Source organism: Somniosus microcephalus, chromosome 28 (genome assembly GCF_052327205.1).
Source record: "Somniosus microcephalus isolate GS21.2 chromosome 28, FLI_Smic_1.0, whole genome shotgun sequence".
NCBI classification, from domain to species: domain Eukaryota; kingdom Metazoa; phylum Chordata; class Chondrichthyes; order Squaliformes; family Somniosidae; genus Somniosus; species Somniosus microcephalus.
Window position 1 is genome coordinate 8,746,255 of NC_141014.1, and position 18,256 is coordinate 8,764,510.

At 49.3% G+C, this 18,256-nt stretch overlaps 1 non-coding gene and 1 pseudogene across 1 annotated transcript; both read right to left on the reverse strand.

Annotated features, from left to right (window-relative positions):
* Positions 1-332: 332 nt before the first annotated feature.
* On the reverse strand, positions 333-483 carry LOC147098761 (U12 minor spliceosomal RNA). The gene has a single exon (XR_015074057.1). It is a non-coding gene; the product is annotated as a U12 minor spliceosomal RNA (small nuclear RNA).
* Positions 484-9,551: 9,068 nt separating this feature from the next.
* Positions 9,552-17,585, reverse strand: LOC147098762 (uncharacterized; annotated as a pseudogene).
* Between the last annotated feature and the right edge of the window lie 671 nt (positions 17,586-18,256).

The window sequence follows — 18,256 nt, forward strand, 5'->3', positions numbered from 1 at the left end:
GTTGAGCAAATGAGTAGTCGCTAATGGTAGATTAAAGCGCTGCTACTTGAATCTGAGCCGTCTTTTGTCTCCACAAGTCCTATCGCCATCTCATCTCGTTTTGAATACCTCTTAATGTCTCTCCACTTCTTTTGTTCTCTGGCAGCCCTGCCTTTCGATCTATTTCATTTCCTTTCCAGTTTTGAAAAAGGGTCTTCGACCGGAAACGTCGATGTTGCCTGGCCTGCTGAGTTTGTGCAGCATTTTCTGTTGTTATTTCGGATTTCCAGCATCTGCAGTATTTTGTTATCCTACTTGCATAGTCTGTCTTTTTATTGAATAGGTTGCAGGGCCGGGCAGATCGCTGCACTGCGGCATCCCACAAAGTAGGCGGGTCACCACAAAGGCGACCTTTACCCGCTCAAAAATTCCTCTCGCACAAGGCGGCGAGGACCCGGGCGTCACCCCGGACCGTTATTTTCCTTACTCATTAGTTTAAGGCATACTGAAAAAAGCGCCGCGGCCCAGACCAAGGCCCGGCCACCCCCGCTTACAGTCAGGGTGAGGCCGTCACCACATGGCCCCCGAGCGGCCCAGTCCGTGTCGAACAGCACGCGTTCTCCCGCTCAGCTGCCAGCGGCCTTTCTCCAAACAACTGGTCGTTAAATTGGGAAAAGAGAACGCCATTATGCAAAGTAGCGAGCGCTGCGGCATTATGGGATCGCTTCTTCAGGCGCATGTCGTCGGACCGCAGGAGATTGTGGGAGTTGTAGTTCTTTCTTCAAGCTGCAGGCTTTGTGTTCAGTTTTATACCGTCTCTCACTGCCTTTGTTGGCCAAGTGGCATGCACAGGCCTTTGTACTTCTCCAAATACATTTTGAACACCTCCCACTGTTACATAGGAACAGGAGGAGTTCATTCAGCCCCTGGAGCCTGTTACACCATTCAATGAGATCATGATTCTGCTATTCCCATTTACAACTCCTCTGGACCCATATTTTGTTTCTTTGCTTGTCGCATTACCATCTCCTTTTGTTTTGCACCACTATACTTTTTGTCATTTAATCTCTCCTGCCTTCTCCCCCCCCCCACACACAGCGAGAAACGCCTCTCTTATCAGATCACGCCTCAGCCTTCTCTCTAGAAAAAAGAGCCCTAGCTGGTTCAAACATTCCTGATAGTTATAACCTCTCAGTTCTGGTATTCTAGTGAATCTTTTTGGCTGTATTTATTTGCAACACCAATGGGTTGGACCAGCTTTCTGATTGGTGCCTTTGGAGGACAAGACACACCCAACAGTTTGCCTACAATGTGAAATTTGATCCAGTCTTGTCTCACAGCCAACAGAAAGTGGAGCTGTAGTTAGCTTTGTGACGATCCTCTGTTATCTAGTGTACTGCAATTGTAATTATAGTTGTCCTTGGCTGGTAAAATAAAAGACTTTATACTCTAATTAGTGCGTTAGTTACTTCTTTGGAGTTTTATGTTTTTTTCCTTCTGGAAGTGATAAAAATGCTTTAATCCAAGGTCAAGACTACAACTTTAAGAAACGCTCATTAAAATAGGAAATGGAAAACAAAAAGTGCAAATACTCAATGGCCTCTGGATCTCAGATGGTGCTACTATAGCAGGAAGCTAGTAAGGATTTGTTAATCAATAAATCAGTGGGTCCATGTGTGTGGGGCATGTGAGTGGGGTGTGTGTGTTCAACCAACCTTCTGACACACCAGCGAGTTCACACTGTATAGAGGCCGTTCACCTGCTCCATGTGTGGAAAGAGATTCACTCAGTCATTGGCAGAACATGATCCATGTCTAACAGAGGGGGGGAGAACGTGATCAGTCTTCCCACGTGGATTGTTCTCACTCTCATTACCCCCCCCCTTAGACCTGGATCACGTTCTACCCCGATCCCAACTGTTCTCTCCGTGCACCAGAACAGCTGTAATTGCCCCAGCCTCGGAATAAATGAATATAACGATTGATCTTCGCTCTGTTTTAATTTCAACCAGGGCTCCCACTGAAATAGCAGGAACCTTCTCGATCCAGGGTCAGTCACTCCCACTTGCAAAGGTCCACTGTGATTATTTGCACAGTCTTCTGCGCATGTGCCCATATGGGGAGGGGCAGGACCTAAACAATGTCCTGGGGTTTGGGAGTGTCAGGGCTCTAGGCCCTGCTCGCTCTGCCACCTCTCGTGCTCTCATGCTCTCCGGGCCCAGCGTAGGCCGATCCCAGGGTTAGGGGGTGTCGGGGGCACAGGGCCCTGCTCGCTCTGCCACCTCTCGTGCTGTCCGGCCTGGCGTGGGGTTCGCGCGCAGCTCCTGGGTGCCGCCATTGCCAAACACTTGCTCGCAAATGCACCTGCTGATCACTCCAGCTGCGCCACACTCGGTTCCGGCCTGAACCTGCTGTCCAATCTGCAACAATCCAGAGCTACAAACTCCAGGGAAACCTTAGGAACCAGTCCTTGAGCAAAACACCCGCACACCACACACACAACACACCACACACAACACACCACACACAACACACACACACACCACACCACACACACCCGCACACCACACAACACACCACACACACACCACACCACACACCACACACACAACACACCACACACACAACACACCCACCACACACCACACACACACCACACACACACCACACACACCCGCACACCACACACACAACACACCACACACACACCACACCACACACACACCACACCCACCACACACACCACACCCACCACACACACACCACACCCACCACACACACACCACACACCACACCACACCCACCCACACACCACACACCACACACACACCACACACCACACACACACCACACACACACCCGCACACACACACCACACCACCACACACACACACCACACACCACACCACACACACACACCACACCACACACCACACCCACACACAGACCACACACACACACCACACACACACCACACCACACACCACACCCACACACACCACACACACACCACACACACACACACACCACACACCACACACCACACCCCACACACACACATATCAGACACACACCACACACACACACACACAACCCACCCACACAACCCACCACCCACACACACACAACCCACCCACACACACCACCACCACACGCGCACACCCCCACCACACGCACCACACACATATCACACAGTTTGTCAGGGATTCCGCAGCTCTTCCACTGAACTTGTATCAGATTGTAAATTTACCCCTTTCCAACTACCTTTAAAATCAGCTTAATTTTACGTACTACCTATAGACACACACCTTTTATTTGTACCAGTTACTGATACAAAAGTCTATAGATTTGTGACTAAAGCACCAATAACTTCACAATTAATGTACTTTTTAATTATGTTCTTGATCGTATTTGTAGATGAAGTCATATTACTTAATGATAATATTATGTAAATATTTCTTTGCCACTCATATATAACTTTTATTATATGATTGTACAGTAAAGATTCAACACCCACTATGTTAGATTGAACTTAAAATTTAACATGGCCAGGGTCCCTTTAAGGATCCCAGCTTAAAACACGTCATGAGTGATGTAACCAGACCCGCTCCATCTCATTGGGTCGGGTAACGTGCTGGGCAGGCTTAATGCGCCCCATTAAGGTAAGTTTATTCGATACAGTGGGATGGAGCCAGCAGCAGGGTCGGGACCCACCATGGACTCCGCCCGGACTGAACCTGCCCAGGTAAGGAAAGTTGCAGCCAATATAATTCTATGACTTTAAAATGGGGACTGAACTACATCAGACCAAGGAAATACTCAGATTTAAACTGAACTTCATAACAGAATTCATTTGTTCTCTAAAAAATACATGTGTAAAGAATATAAATAAATAAATGAATGAATATAACTATTGATCTTTGCTCCCTTTTAATTTCAACCAGGGTTCCCACTTAAAAAAAAAAATAACAAGAACCACCCAACTGTTGGCCCACCCTCGATACAGGGGCAGTCCGCTCCCACTTACAGTCATGGTGACTTTTATAAAGTATGTGTCTATACTTAATGCAATAATGACGAGACAGCTTGGAAGATTCAACGTAGGTCTTTACTTAATACCAACAGGCGGGAACTGAGGGGAGATCAGTACCCACAGTACTATTTATACCCCTATGGCCAGGAGTGGTACTACGGTATCACTACGCCCTACAAAGGCTCCAGCTGGCCCAAGAGGTCAACTCATTGTCGATGATCCACAGAACCTGGCTTCAGTGCAGGAAGAGGTTTCATGACCTTCTGCGCACTGGAAAAGTGAGTATGACTTTCCCATCACCCTCAATCTGATCCCCATTGCCTTTCCTCACCAGCACTCAGCTTTAGCAACCTCTTCCTCCACATCCCACTTGTCACTGACATCCCTGCACCCTCACCCATTCCCTCTCTCTCTATGGTCACATTCACCTAACTATTCGACTATGCAGCCCTCACACTCCCTATCACTGTGATGCTATGAAAACAACTTACAAAACACAGGGAGGGCCCTTGGTCTTGCCAACTCACTCCATCTTTGTCTCCTTCTAACCAGCAATGATATGGATTCTCTACACTCACTCCTTCATTCTCACTCAACCTCCACTTGTCTCCCCCATTGCAGGAAAAGAGAGCTCACAATAAGAGGGAAAGAGGAGGACAGGAGGAGGGCCACCCTCAGTAGCGCAGCTCACCCCCTGGGAGGAGGCGGTCCTGGAGATCGTGGGACTCGAGGACGATGCGCAAGTGTGGGATGGACAGAAGGGTGCATCACAGCAAGCTGGTGACAGAATAGTTTTCGATCTCTCTCATTGACATTGCATGAGTCGCTGATAATGATTCTGAAGCTCTAACAGATTGACTTATGATCATCTGCAATATGCAATGTGCATGTAACCTTGGCCTCACATCTCTGACTCTTTCCTTTACTCCCCCACAGGACCATCGCAAGCACCCGTCCCCACTGTCCAGGAGGAACAGCCGGAGCCGCCAGACTCCTCAGAGGAAACTGCAACCTCTGAGGGCGCAGCGTCAGCAAAATTCAGCCAACCCGTCACCAGCGCAGACACTCACACCTCGGTGGGACCATCGTGAGATAGAGTAGTGTTGTCACCTGGTGTATCACAGCTCACAAGTGAGCATCAGCAGATTGTGGAGACAGGGACAGCTGCATGTCGACCCTCTGCCTCTGGGTCCATCCAGAAGAACAGCGGTGCTGGAACTCCAGGAACAGTTGCAGGAGTCTCTGGCAGGTTTTGTCTCCAGGGTCGCTGCGAGTGTGGAGCGAATGGAGGAGTCCATCGCGAACATGAGCAGAGCCTTTGTGGAGTCATTGGCGCATGAACACAGCACCACGGAAAGGATGGCAACCTCCATGGAAAGGATGGCTACAGTAGACGAGAGGATGGCTACGGCCATGGAGGAGCTAAGTCGCCAGAGTGTAGAAAACATGGTGAGTGTTCACAATAGACTGACATCTCTGGAGGAGCGATGGTCAGCTATTGAACAGAGAAACCAGACCTTCATGGAAGTCCTTCTGAGTAGGACTGCCAGTGCAGATACGGGTCCCCATGGCCCCCCTGATGTGCAGCAAGGTGCTCTCAAGCCATTTGCAAGCGCTGAGGTGGACCTGACCCATGAGAGGGATGTTGGTGGCAGGGAACAAGGAAGTGGGGGCTCCTCTCCAAGCGCTCACACTTCCATGCCACTGCCAAGTCCTTGGTCAGAGCCCCACCAGAGTCCCCACCCAACTAAGATCGGCGTCTCAATCCCTGCACAGCCGCAGGAGCAGCAGAATGTTGCCGAGCCCTCACAGGTTCGCAACCCCAGAGGACGCCCGCCAAAGGTGTCGAGACAGGAGCAGCAAGAAAGTGAGCAAGGGGCCTCCACACCTGCTGAAGCCACAGGGGAAGTACCACGTAGGAGCACGCGTAAGAGCAAGATACTGCACAAATAGTCACAAGGGTAGTCACTTGGGTGAAATGTGTTTATTTTTTAAATGCCATCAGTTGGTTATTGTAAATAAAAATTCTGATGGCAACTGTTGCAGTTGTGGCGTGTGTCATTTCGCAAATGGGACTTCCACATTGAGGGTTTAGGATTACTTGCAATTGTCAGGATGGTGATCAAATTGCTAGGAATCTGTTGGTTCTTGGCCATTGTCGATGCTCTGGTAAGAAGCTGCGAGGCAAAAGTGCTTGATTGGCTAGGCTAAGCAAATCTGGCCAAGATGAGTGCGTTCCTTGCATCCCGGGCAGCAATGTCCTTGCGTACTGCTGCCGCTGGTTGATGGGCCAATGCAAGACGTTTGTTTTCGCTCTCCTCCTCCTCCTCCTCCTCATCTGAGGAGGATATGTGAGGAGCCACTTGGTCCTTAGGAATCTGCAAGCCACGACGCTGTGCCATGTTGTGAAGTGCACAGCAAACCACGCCAATTCTGGAGACCCTGACTGCTGAGTACTGCAGGGCTCCACCTGATCTATCCAGGCATCTGAAGCGCATCTTCAGCATGCCGATGGTTTGCTCGATTATGGCTCTGGTGGACATGTGGCTGGAGTTGTAGCTCTCCTCAGCTTCGTTGGATGGGCTCCTCAACGGCGTCATTAGCCACGTCTTCAGGGGATAGCCCTTGTCTCCAAGTAGCCATCCGTTAAGTTGGTCTGGCGGACTGAAGAGCAGAGACACACTAGACTGGTGCAGCATGAAGGAGTCATGGCAACTGCTGAATGTTGAGAGAATGGAAGCCCTTGTGGTTGACAAAAATGCCTGGATTATGATGGGGTGCCTTAAGGGCCACATGTGTGCAGTCAACGATGCCCTGCACCCTTGGAAAGCCTGCCAGATTAGCTAATCCAACCGCACGCGCCGTGACACTTGCTTGATCCTTGGAGAAATGGATGTGATTGTGCGCGATGGCAAAGAGGGCATCGGTTACCTGCGTGGTGCAAGTGTGTGCGGCCGCCTGGGAGATGCCACTGATGTCTGCTGCTGATCCCTGGAATGAGCCTGAAGCAAAAAAGTTGAGTGCGGTGGTGACTTTGACGGCCACTGGTAAGGGTTGTCCACCTGGTCCTCTGGGCTCCAGGTCTTGTTGCAGCATTGCGCAGATGTCACCCACTACCTCTCGCGAAAGTCGGAGCCGCCTTTGGCACTGCTGCTCAGACATGTTGCGGTAGCTGACCCTGTGTCTGTAGACCCTGTTTGGGGGGTATCTCCTGCGCCGACGGGCTTCCATGCGCTGGCCCCTTCTGGCCTGTGCAGCTTCAGGTGGGTGAGCAGCAGCTTGGCGCTGCTGTTGGTGCTGCTGCTGTTCCTGGTTCTGCTGGTGCCGCAGCTGGTCTTCGTCCTCATCTAATGTCCAGAAGGGAAGGAAATAAATGGCTCCCACGCTTCTGGTATATGCCTCAGTTGAGGAAGTGCTCAGTCAAGGTGGCGAGAGGGGTTTCCCAGGGGGTCACACTGGAGATGGGTGTCAGGCTCCAAACTTCCACAGCTGTGGTTATGCCTTCTAAAAGTTCCCCCAGACCTGAGACAACAAAGTCCTGCCACCTGCAAATGATGGCTGATCAAACCTCCTGTTTAATGTTTGACCTGCAGCTGATAGTCAGCAATCCCAATTGTGCTCCCGCCAGGTTTCACCGTCGTGTTTCAGAGGAGACGTGAATCACGTGGGAAAGGTGTTAAAATCAGAAAGGCCTCTCAAAATGGGATTATAGAGGCAATTTAGTGGTTGTTAAGGGCCTTAAGGGCCTGTCCCACCTCTTGGAGGTGGGACGGAGACGGGATCAGAAACCATGCATTTGGGAAAATTGCTTGGAGGCGGGATGGAGGCGGGGTCGGGCCCGCCTGCCACTTTTTGCAATTTTAATACCCCACACGCCTCCAATCCCACCTCCTCGGGCCTGGCAAAATCCAGCCCAGTCTCTGGATCATTAGGTCAAGACTTCTAGGATTATTAATCTAGTAACATAACCACTACACTACCGTACCCTTAAAAATAAACCAAAATAGATTGGGAGTTGGTTTATAAAGCTCATTAGTACCTTTATTTCATCGCTAACAGGTCGCAGCACTTCACAAAAACGATATCACTGCATCTGAAAATGCTTTATATTTCACCTGGTGCCCGAGACAACCACCACACAATGCTGTCCCTGCAACTGCCAACCAAAGGTAAACTTTGGGGGAAAAAATGAAAAAACACCTTCCCATGGAGGCAGGAGGCACAGCCAGTGTCGGCAGCTCGCCCCGAGCATGTGGCTACGGCCCAAGGACCGACTTCTGTTGATCCTCCGGCCTTTTGCTGCCGAGGCCCTCACCCATGTTATAAAAAATTCAGGGACCCCCCCCGTAACACAATTGAGTTATTTTTTCTGTATAAAAAAATTAGTTGTACAATTAAGCATATATAATTATTATTATATTTTGTTTTACTTACTTAATGTAAGAGCAGGAATGTGCTTGGGTTCAATCCCTGGCCTGTTCTGAGTTGCCAGGTTGGAGCTCGAGCGGCAGTGAGGCAATGCCGTCGCCGCGCACAGCTTTTTCTTTTGTTTCATAAATATACTTTATTCACAAAAATTTGTAAAGGTACAATTCAAGTTGTAAGAAATTAGACTCGTAAATGGGGTTTTAATTCTTAGAACAGAGTCTGACAACAAACTGAAGAGATGTGGCTGGGAATTAATATATATCAGCAGGGTCCAATGGCCGAGGCCAGGGCGTGAAAGTGATAAGGGAATCGTAAAATGCAAAACACAGGATGGTGGGATGATGGTTAGACAATATGGAGCCAGAAAGTCATAAAATGTCCTTAAAGAAACATAACAAGACATTCCTCAGAAAGATGAGGGGAAGGACTTGTCAGCCATGATTGACACCAGGTAATCACCAGCCCACCGAAATAACATATAAATATAAAGGACCGAGAAAGAAATAGTCAGACAGTGAGGGGCAACGGCTTCCTCGAGGTGGAAATCAATGCTGGCGGCCTAACACCTTGATCAAGTTTAGCCTCTGAGGTGGAAATCAGTGCTGGCTGGCGGCCTAACACCTCCAACAGCTCAAGGGTCGAATTAACAGAAGTGACTGCTGCTACTGGCTGCAGAGATCCGCTGACCCGAGACCTCCACGCTGTCTCATCGGGCGTCTAACCGTCCGTTCGTCTGTCGAGTCATGGCACTCCGCTTCGGGGGTCATAGATCGCTCTCTACTGTCACGGGTTGTGTGTCTGTTATACTTAGCTTAACCACATGTAATATCTGATTATGCTTTCAACTGTAGCTCTTTAATAAAAAGCATTACAAACTCCTAAGACCCTTTGGGTAATCTGTGTGTGTCCTGTGATTGAAATCTTACAAAGTGTTACATTTCACAAAGTGCAATACAGATTAAATACAGTACATGGCACTCACGGGTGCCTCATTCCAGTTACAATGCAGTTTACATCTACATTTACATTACATTCTACATTTTCTGTTACAGACAGCACAAGGGGGATTTTACACTGGTTTCAGCCCCTCAGTGTACACTGGCGGGAGGGCCTTAAACTGTGGCCCTTCCCCATCGTGCCTTGGCGGCGGCGGCACCAACCTTTAGTGCGTCCCTCAGCACGTACTCCCGGACCTTGGAATGTGCCAATCTGCAACACTCGGTCGTGGACATCTCCTTGCTCTGGAAGACCAGCAGGTTTCGGGCAGACCAAAGGGCGTCTTTCACCGAGTTGATGATCTTCCAGCAGCAGTTGATGTTTGTCTCGGTGTGCGTCCCTGGGAACAGTCCGTAGAGCACAGAGTCCTGTGTTACCGAGCTGCTCGGGATGAACCTCGACAAAGACCACTGCATCTCTTTCCAGACCTTCTTTGCAAAGGCACATTCCAGAAGGAGATGGATGATGGTCTCGTCCCAAGCGCAGCCTCCTCGCGGACAGCGTGCGGTGGAGCAGAGACGCCGGGAGTGCATGAAGGATCTGACGGGGAGGGCCCTTCTCACCACCAGCCAAGCTACGTCTTGGTGCTTGTTTGTGAGTTCTGGTGATGAGGCATTCTGCCAAATGACTTCGACAGTCTGTGCTCGGGGAACCATCCGACAGGATCTACCATCTCCTTTTCCCGTAGGGTCTCGAGGACGTTACGTGCTGACCACTGCTTGACGGCCTTGTGGTCAAAGGTGTTGCCCTGTACAAACTTTTCTGGAAAACGGCCAGCCGCTCGTTCTTGAGAGCCGGGGCGTACATATTGATCAGCCTGAGCGGGGCGTTCTTGTACAACACGTCTGCTATGAGGAGGCGGCCACCCACCACCTCCTTAACTTCGGTGATGGTGAAGTCGCCTCCCCGCAGCAGAATACCCAGGCTGGAGGCACGGCAATCGTTGCCTCCTGACCAGATCGATTGTCCGTGGGACCACCATCGTGACCACTGCCGGTAGTTGCTGAGGTGCGGTAGGCCGCACTCCTGCAGGAACAACAGGTCGGCCTTGACCTTGGCGAGGTACCCCAAGGTGGAAACACACCGTGTGGTGGTTTTTATGCTACGCACGTTAATTGATGCGATCTTTACATCCATGGCTTCATGGTCACCGTTACTGATACCGGCTTTTTATTCCATCTTAATCGTTAAGATTTGCATTTTAATCAGTCAGTGGTTTAAATCAATCTGAACTTTTCCAATTCAGCAAGAGGTGAAAACCTGTTCCAAATGCTGAACAATCAGACATTTCCTGATTAAAAGCCTCTCATCTTTACTCCACAATAGTTCATTTTACATTGACTGTTTCCTGTTTATGCCCTGAAGATATGGATTATATTTTTAATAGCAATTATGTAAATAAAATAAGGAAAATATTGATTATTTTCCGGTGAAATTGCAGCGAGCTTTGCAGTAGTGCAGGTGTGTTGCAGTTCCGTGCTCTTCCAACAGATGTCCTCGCCCTCCTTTGCCAACAAACTCCCAGTTCCACATTAATCCAACAGAGGTGTGGAGTCTGCCTGGACTTCAGATCACCAGACACGTGGTGATGGGAAAGGCCATTTGCCCTTATTAATTCATCCCTCCACAACATCCCTATACTCCCCATTACTGCATCTGATTGCTTCTTAAACGAGTAAAGGTGTCCGCTACCCAGAGTCCTCTCATACAGCAGCAAAGTACTGCGGATGCTGGAAATCTGAAATAAAAACAGAAAATGCTGGAAATGCTTAGCAGGTCAGGCAGCATCTGTGGAGAGAGAAACAGAGTTAACGTTTCAGGTCGATGGCCTTTCACCAGAACTGGAAAAAGTTGGAGATGTAAAAGGTTTATCTGAGGAAGGATGTTCTTGCCATGGAGGGAGTGCAGCGAAGATTCACCAGGCTGATACCTGGGATGGCAGGAATGACGTATGAGGAGAGATTGGGTCGATTGGGCTTGTACTCGCTGGAGTTTAGAAGAATGCGAGGGGATCTCATTGAAACGTATGAAATTCTAACAGGACTAGACAGGCTCGATGCAGGAAGGATGTTCCCGATGGCGGGGGAGTCCAGAACCAGGGCTCACAGTCTAAGGATAAGGGGTAAGCCATTTAGGACAGAGATGAGGAGGAATTTCTTCACCCAGAGAGTGGTGAACCTGTGGAATTCTCTACCACACAAGGCAGTTGAGGCCAATTCATTAAATATATTCAAGAAGGAGTTAGATATATTTCTTAAGGCTAAAGGGATCAAGTGATATGGGGAGAAGGCAGGGACAGGGCACTGAATTTGGATGATCAGCCATGATCTCATTAAATGGCGGAGCAGGCTCGAGGGGCCGAATGGCCTACTCCTGCTCCGATCTTCGATGTTTCTATGTTTTTAAGCAAGTACAGAAGCAGGGAGAGGGGGGAGGGGAGGAAAGAACAAAAGGGAAGGTCTGTGATAGGGTGGAAGGCAGGAGAGATTAAAAGACAAAAGGAGATGGTAATGGAACAAGTAAAGAAGCGAAAGCTGGGTCTAGAGGAGGTGTAAATGGGAATGGCAGAATCATCAACAGCTGCCATCCGAAAAAATGGGAGCAGTGGTTATGGTCTGAAATGATTGAACTCAATGTTGAGTCCAGAAGGCTGTAAAGTGCCTAATCGAAAGATGAGGTGCTGATCCTCGAACTTCCATTGAGCTTCATTGGAAAAGTGCAAGAGGCCAAGGACGGAGAGGTCAGAGGGGGAGTGGAGCGGAGAATGAATGTGACAGACGACCAGAAGCTCGAGTCACGCTTGCGGACTGAACGGAGGTGTTCTGCAAAGCGGTCACCCAATCTGCGCTTGGTCTCCCCAGTGTAGAGGAGGCCACATCGTGAGCAGCGAATACAGTATATTAAATTGCAAGAAGTCCAAATAAATCGCTGTTTCAGCTGGAAGGAGTGTTTGGAGCCCTGGACGGTGGGAAGGGAGGAGGTAAAAGGGCAGATGCAACACCTCCCCACCAGGCTTTCCCTGCCTCCCCTCTGGAGATCTTCCCCCCGCGGCCACCAACCCCATAGTCCCCCAACCCCGCACAGCCCGCTTCTACCTCCTTCCCAAGATCCACAAACAGGACTGCCCTGCTAGACCCATCGTTTCAGCCTGTTCTTGCCTCACGGAGCTTATCTCTTCCTATCTCAACTCTATCTTTTCTCCCCTTGTCCAGTCTCTTCCCACCTACATCCGCGACTCTTCCGACACCCTCCGCCACTCTAACAGTTTCCAGTTTCCTGGCCCCAACCGCCTCCTTTTCACCATGGACGTACAATCCCTCTACACCTCCATCCCCCACCAGGATGGCCTGAGGGCGCTTCGCTTCTTCCTTGAACAGAGGCCCAACCAGTCCCCATCCACCACCACCCTCCTCCGCCTGGCTGAACTTCTTCTCACATTGAACAACTTCTCCTTTGACTCCACTCATTTCCTCCAAATCAAAGGTGTTGCTATGGGTACCCGCATGGGCCCTAGCTATGCCTGCCTTTTCGTGGGATATGTGGAACACTCTTTGTTCCAGTCTTACTCGGGTCCCCTCCCTCACCTCTTTTTCCGGTACATTGATGACTGTATCGGTGCCGTTTCCTGCTCTCGCCCTGAACTAGATAAGTTCATTCACTTTGCTTCCAAGTTCCACCCTTCCCTCACCTTCACATGGTCCATCTCCGACTCTTCCCTTCCCTTCCCTTCCTCGACTTCTCCATCTCTGGGGATAGGTTATTGACCAACATTCACTACAAGCCCACTGACTCCCACAGCTACCTGGACTACACTTCCTCCCACCCCGCCTCCTGTAAGGACTCTATTCCATTCTCCCAGTTTCTCCGTCTCCGCCGCATCTGCTCCGACGATGCCACTTTCCACACCAGTGCTTCCGACATGTCTTCCTTTTTCCTCAACCATGGATTCCCCTCTACCATGGTTGACACGGCCCTCGACCGTGTCCGTTCTATCTCCCGCACTTCTGCCCTCACCCCTGCCCCTCCCTCCCAGAACCACGATAGGGTTCCCCTTGTCCTCATCTTTCACCCCACCAGCCACCACATTCAACGGATCATCCTCCGCCATTTCCGCCACCTCCAACGTGATCCCACTACCAAACGCACCTTCCACTCCCCTCCCCTTTCAGCATTCCGTAGAGACCGCTCCCTCCGAGACACCCGAGTCCACTTCTCTATCACCCCCAGCATCCCTTTCCCTTCGCCCGGCACCTTCCCGTGTAAGCGCAGGAGATGCAACACCTGCCCTTATACCTCCCCCCTTCCCACTGTCCAGGGCCCCAAACACCCCTTCCAGGTGAAACAGCGATTTACTTGTACTTCTTGCAATCTAGTATACTGTATTCGCTGCTCATGATGTGGTCTCCTCTACATTGGGGAGACCAAACGCAGATTGGGTGACCGCTTTGCGGAACACGTCTGTTCAGTCCGTAAGGATGACCCCGAGCTTCCGGTCGCCTGTCATTTCAATTCACCGCCCCATTCCCACTCGGACCTCACCGTCCGCGGCCTCTTGCATTGTTCCACGGAAGCTCAGCGTAAGCTCGAGGAACAGCACCTCATCTTCCGATTAGGCACTTTACAGCCTTCCGGACTCAATATTGAGTTCAACAATTTCAGATCATAACCTCGGCCCCCATCATATTTTATATATTTTTATCCACACTTTTGGTTTGTGCCTTCATCTCCAGGTGTTTTGGGTTCACCATATAAAAAGGCGTGAAAGGCAGATGTCCCTTATTTTATGTGTCATCTTTACGACGATGGCAGATGTTCCTTATCTTATGTGCCATCTTTACAAAGTTTAATTTATATCACATATCCAGGGTTGACCATTGTGTTGTTCCCAAAAGGTCAGCCACTCGGAGCCACCCATTCTTCTGTTTCAATAAGGTTATTTATTCAGGGTCAACAACTTGTCCTGTTTCAATAGACAGAATTCTTTCATAGCTATTTCATAGTTAGATTTCTAAATTTCCAAACCCAGTTTGTCATGTTTTAAAGAATTTATAAGGTAGAGTTCCTTATAAGGTACTCTTCAGGGTCAACCACTGCCTTATCTCAACAAGTCCAGAATTCTTTCATAAGACAGTGCATTTTTCTAAAAAGGCTATATAGTATATTCCTTCACAATATCATACTCCAACGTGTCTATCTGTGCCCTCAGCTCATCTGCCTTATTTACTAGATTCCTTGCATTGACGTATATACCCTTAAGCACTGCCCTTTGTTGTCTATTTTCTAGCCTTTGTTTCCTCTGCCTTCCAAACTCACTTACTAATTTACTGCCTTCCATTTCCAGCTTTGCTTCTCTCCCTTCTGAATCTATGCTCAGGTTCTCATCTCCCTGCCAAGCTAAGTTACACCCTCCCCAACAGCACTAGCAAACCTCCCCATGAGGATATTGGTCCCGGCCCTGTTGAGGAGGAACCCGTCCAGCTTGTACAGGTCCCACCTTCCCCAGAATCGGTCCCAATGCCTCAGGAATCTAAAGCCCTCCTTCCTGCACCATCTCTCCAGCCATGCATTCATCTGCTCTATCCTTCTATTTCTATACTCACTAGCACATGGCACCGAGAGATTACTACCTTTGAGGTCCTGCTTTTTAATCTCTTTCCTAGCTCCTTAAAATCTGCCTGCAGGACCTCATCCCTCTTTCTATCTATGTCATCGGTACCGATATGGACCACGACCTCTGGCTGTTCACCCTCCCACTACAGAATGTCCTGCAACAGCTCAGTGACATCCTTGACCCTGGCACCAGGGAGGTAACATACCATCCTGGAGTCACATCTGCGGCCACAGAAACGCCTGTCTGGTCCCCTAACTGTTGAATCCCTATCACTATTGCTCTTCTGACCTTCCTCCTTTACCCCTGTACAACTGAGCCACCCGTGGTGCTGTGGGCGTGACTCTGGCTTGTACAGGTCCCACCTCCCACTCCCCAGAGGAACCATCGCTCTCACCACTACTGGTTAGAGAGCAAGATGTACTCAGGGGTCTCCTGCACTACCTGCCTGGTCCTCCTTGTCTTTCTGGCAGTCACCCAATCTCTCTCTGCCTGCAAACTCTTAAACTGTGGGGTGACCACCTCCTGAAACATGAAGCTCCCAGCCTCACGGATGCACTGCAGTGACGCCAGCCGCTGTTCAAGCTCCGAAACCCAGAGCTCGAGCTCCTCCAGCTGACAACACCTCCTCCACATAGAAACATAGAAATATAGAAGATAGGAGCAGGAGTAGGCCATTCGGCCCCTCGAGCCTGCTCCGCCATTTAATGAGGTCATGGCTGATCATCCAAATTCAGTACCCTGTCCCTGCCTTCTCCCCATATCCCTTGATCCCTTTAGCCTTAAGAAATATATCCAACTCCTTCTTGAATATATTTAATAATTTGGCCTCAACTGCCTTCTGTGGTAGAGAATTCCACAGGTTCACCACTCTCTGGGTGAAAAAATTCCTCCTCGCTAAGGCCATCCCCACGCCTCCACTACTCGCCTTCAAACAGCCGCCTAACCTCAAACAGAGCATCGTTCGCAGCAAATTACCCAGCTTTCAGGAGAACAACGACCACGACACCACACAACCCTGCCACGGCAACCTCTGCAAGACATGCCAGATCATCAACACAGATACCATCATCACACGTGAGGACACCACCCACCAGGTACATGGTACATACTCATGTGACTCGGCCAACGTTGTCTACCTCATACGTTGCAGGAAAGGATGCCCCGGAGCATGGTACATCGGCGAAACCATGCAGACACTGCGGCAACGGATGAACGGACACCGCACAACAATCGTCAGGCAGGAGTGTTCCCTCCCAGTCGGGGAACACTTCAGCAGTCAAGGACATTCAGCCTCCGATCTTCGGGTAAGCATTCTCCAAGGCGGCCTTCGAGACACACGACAACACAAAATCGTCGAGCAGAAACTGATAGCCAAGTTCCGCACTCATGAGGACGGCCTCAACCGGGATCTTGGTTTCATGTCACGCTACATGTAACCCCACCTGACGTAGAGTCATCCAGACTCGAGTCGTCGTTGGCTTGTTCTCTCTACACAGATGCGGCCGGACCTGCTGTGATTTCCAGCAAAAAAATAGTTTTTTGTTTGTTTTTTGTTTTTCATACAGACCCCAGCATCTGCAACATTTGACCCCTTGTGACCCCACCTCATTGTTCTTTGATGTAATGTTTTCCTGATTGACCTGTTTGGACACCATTCACACCTTTGATTGCTGTGATTATAAGAACATAAGAACATAAGAAATAGGAGCAGGAGTAGGCCAATCGGCCCCTCGAGCCTGCTCCGCCATTCAATAAGATCATGGCTGATCTGATCCTAACCGCCAATCCACTATCACAGAACCATCTCCTGAATCTAACAGAATTAGACACACGAAATAGGAGCAGGATCAGGCTACACGGCCCCTGGGCCCGCTCCGCTACCCACAGGGCCATGACCGATCCGAACCTAGACTCATGTCCAAATTCCTGCCCGCTCCCCGTAACCCTTAATTCCCTTTACTTCTAGGAAACTGTCTATTTCTGTTTTAAATTTATGTAATGATGTAGCTTCTACAGCTTTTTGGGGCAGCATATTCCATGGACCTACCACCCTCTGAGTGAAGTAGTTCCTCCTCATCTCAGTTTTGAAAGAGCAGCCCCTTATTCTAAGACTATGCCCCCTAGTTCTAGTTTCACCCATCATCGGGAACATCTTCCCCGCATCCACCCGATCCAACCCCTTCACAATCTTATATGTTTCAATAAGATCGCCTCTCATTCTTCTGAACTCCAATGAGTAGAGTCCCAATCTACTCAACCTCTCCTCATATGTCCATCCCCTCATCCCCGGGATTAACCGAGTGAACCTTCTTTGTACTGACTCGAGAGCAAGTATGTCTTTTCTTAAGTATGGACACCAAAACTGTATGCAGTATTCCAGGTGCGGTCTCACCAATATCTTGTACAACTGAAGCAATACCTCCCTATTTTTATATTCTATCCCCCTAGCAATGAAAGCCAACATTCCATTGGCCTTCTTAATCACTTGCTGCACCTGCATACTAACCTTTTGAGTTTCGTGCACCAGGACCCCCAGATCCCTTTGTACTTCAGTACTTTCCAGTTTCTTGCCATTAAGATAATAACTTGCTCTACGATTTTTCCTGCCAAAGTGCATAACCTCACACTTTCCAGTATTGTATTCCATCTGCCAAATCTCTGCCCACTTACTTAGCCTGTCTATGTCCCCTTGCAGGTTTTTTATGTCCTCCTCACTCACTACTTTCCCTCCCATCTTAGTATCATCTGCAAACTTTGATATGTTACACTCGGTCCCCTCCTCCAAATCGTTAATATAGATTGTAAAGAGTTGGGGACCCAGCACTGACCCCTGCGGAACACCACTAGTTACTGATTGCCAGTCTGAGAATGAACCGTTTATTCCAACTCTCTGCCTTCTGTTGGATAGCCAATCCTCTATCCATGCCAGAATATTACCCCCAATCCCGTGACTTTTTATCTTAAGCAATAATCTTTTGTGTGGCACCTTGTCAAATGCCTTTTGGAAGTCTAAATACACTACGTCCACTGGTTCCCCTTTATCCACCCTATATGTTACTTCCTCAAAGAACTCCAGCAAATTTGTCAAACATGACTTCCCCTTCATAAAACCATGCTGACTTTGTCCTATTAAATTATGATTATCCAAATGTCCTGTTACTGTCTCCTTAATAATGGACTCCAATATTTTACCTACCACAGATGTTAGGC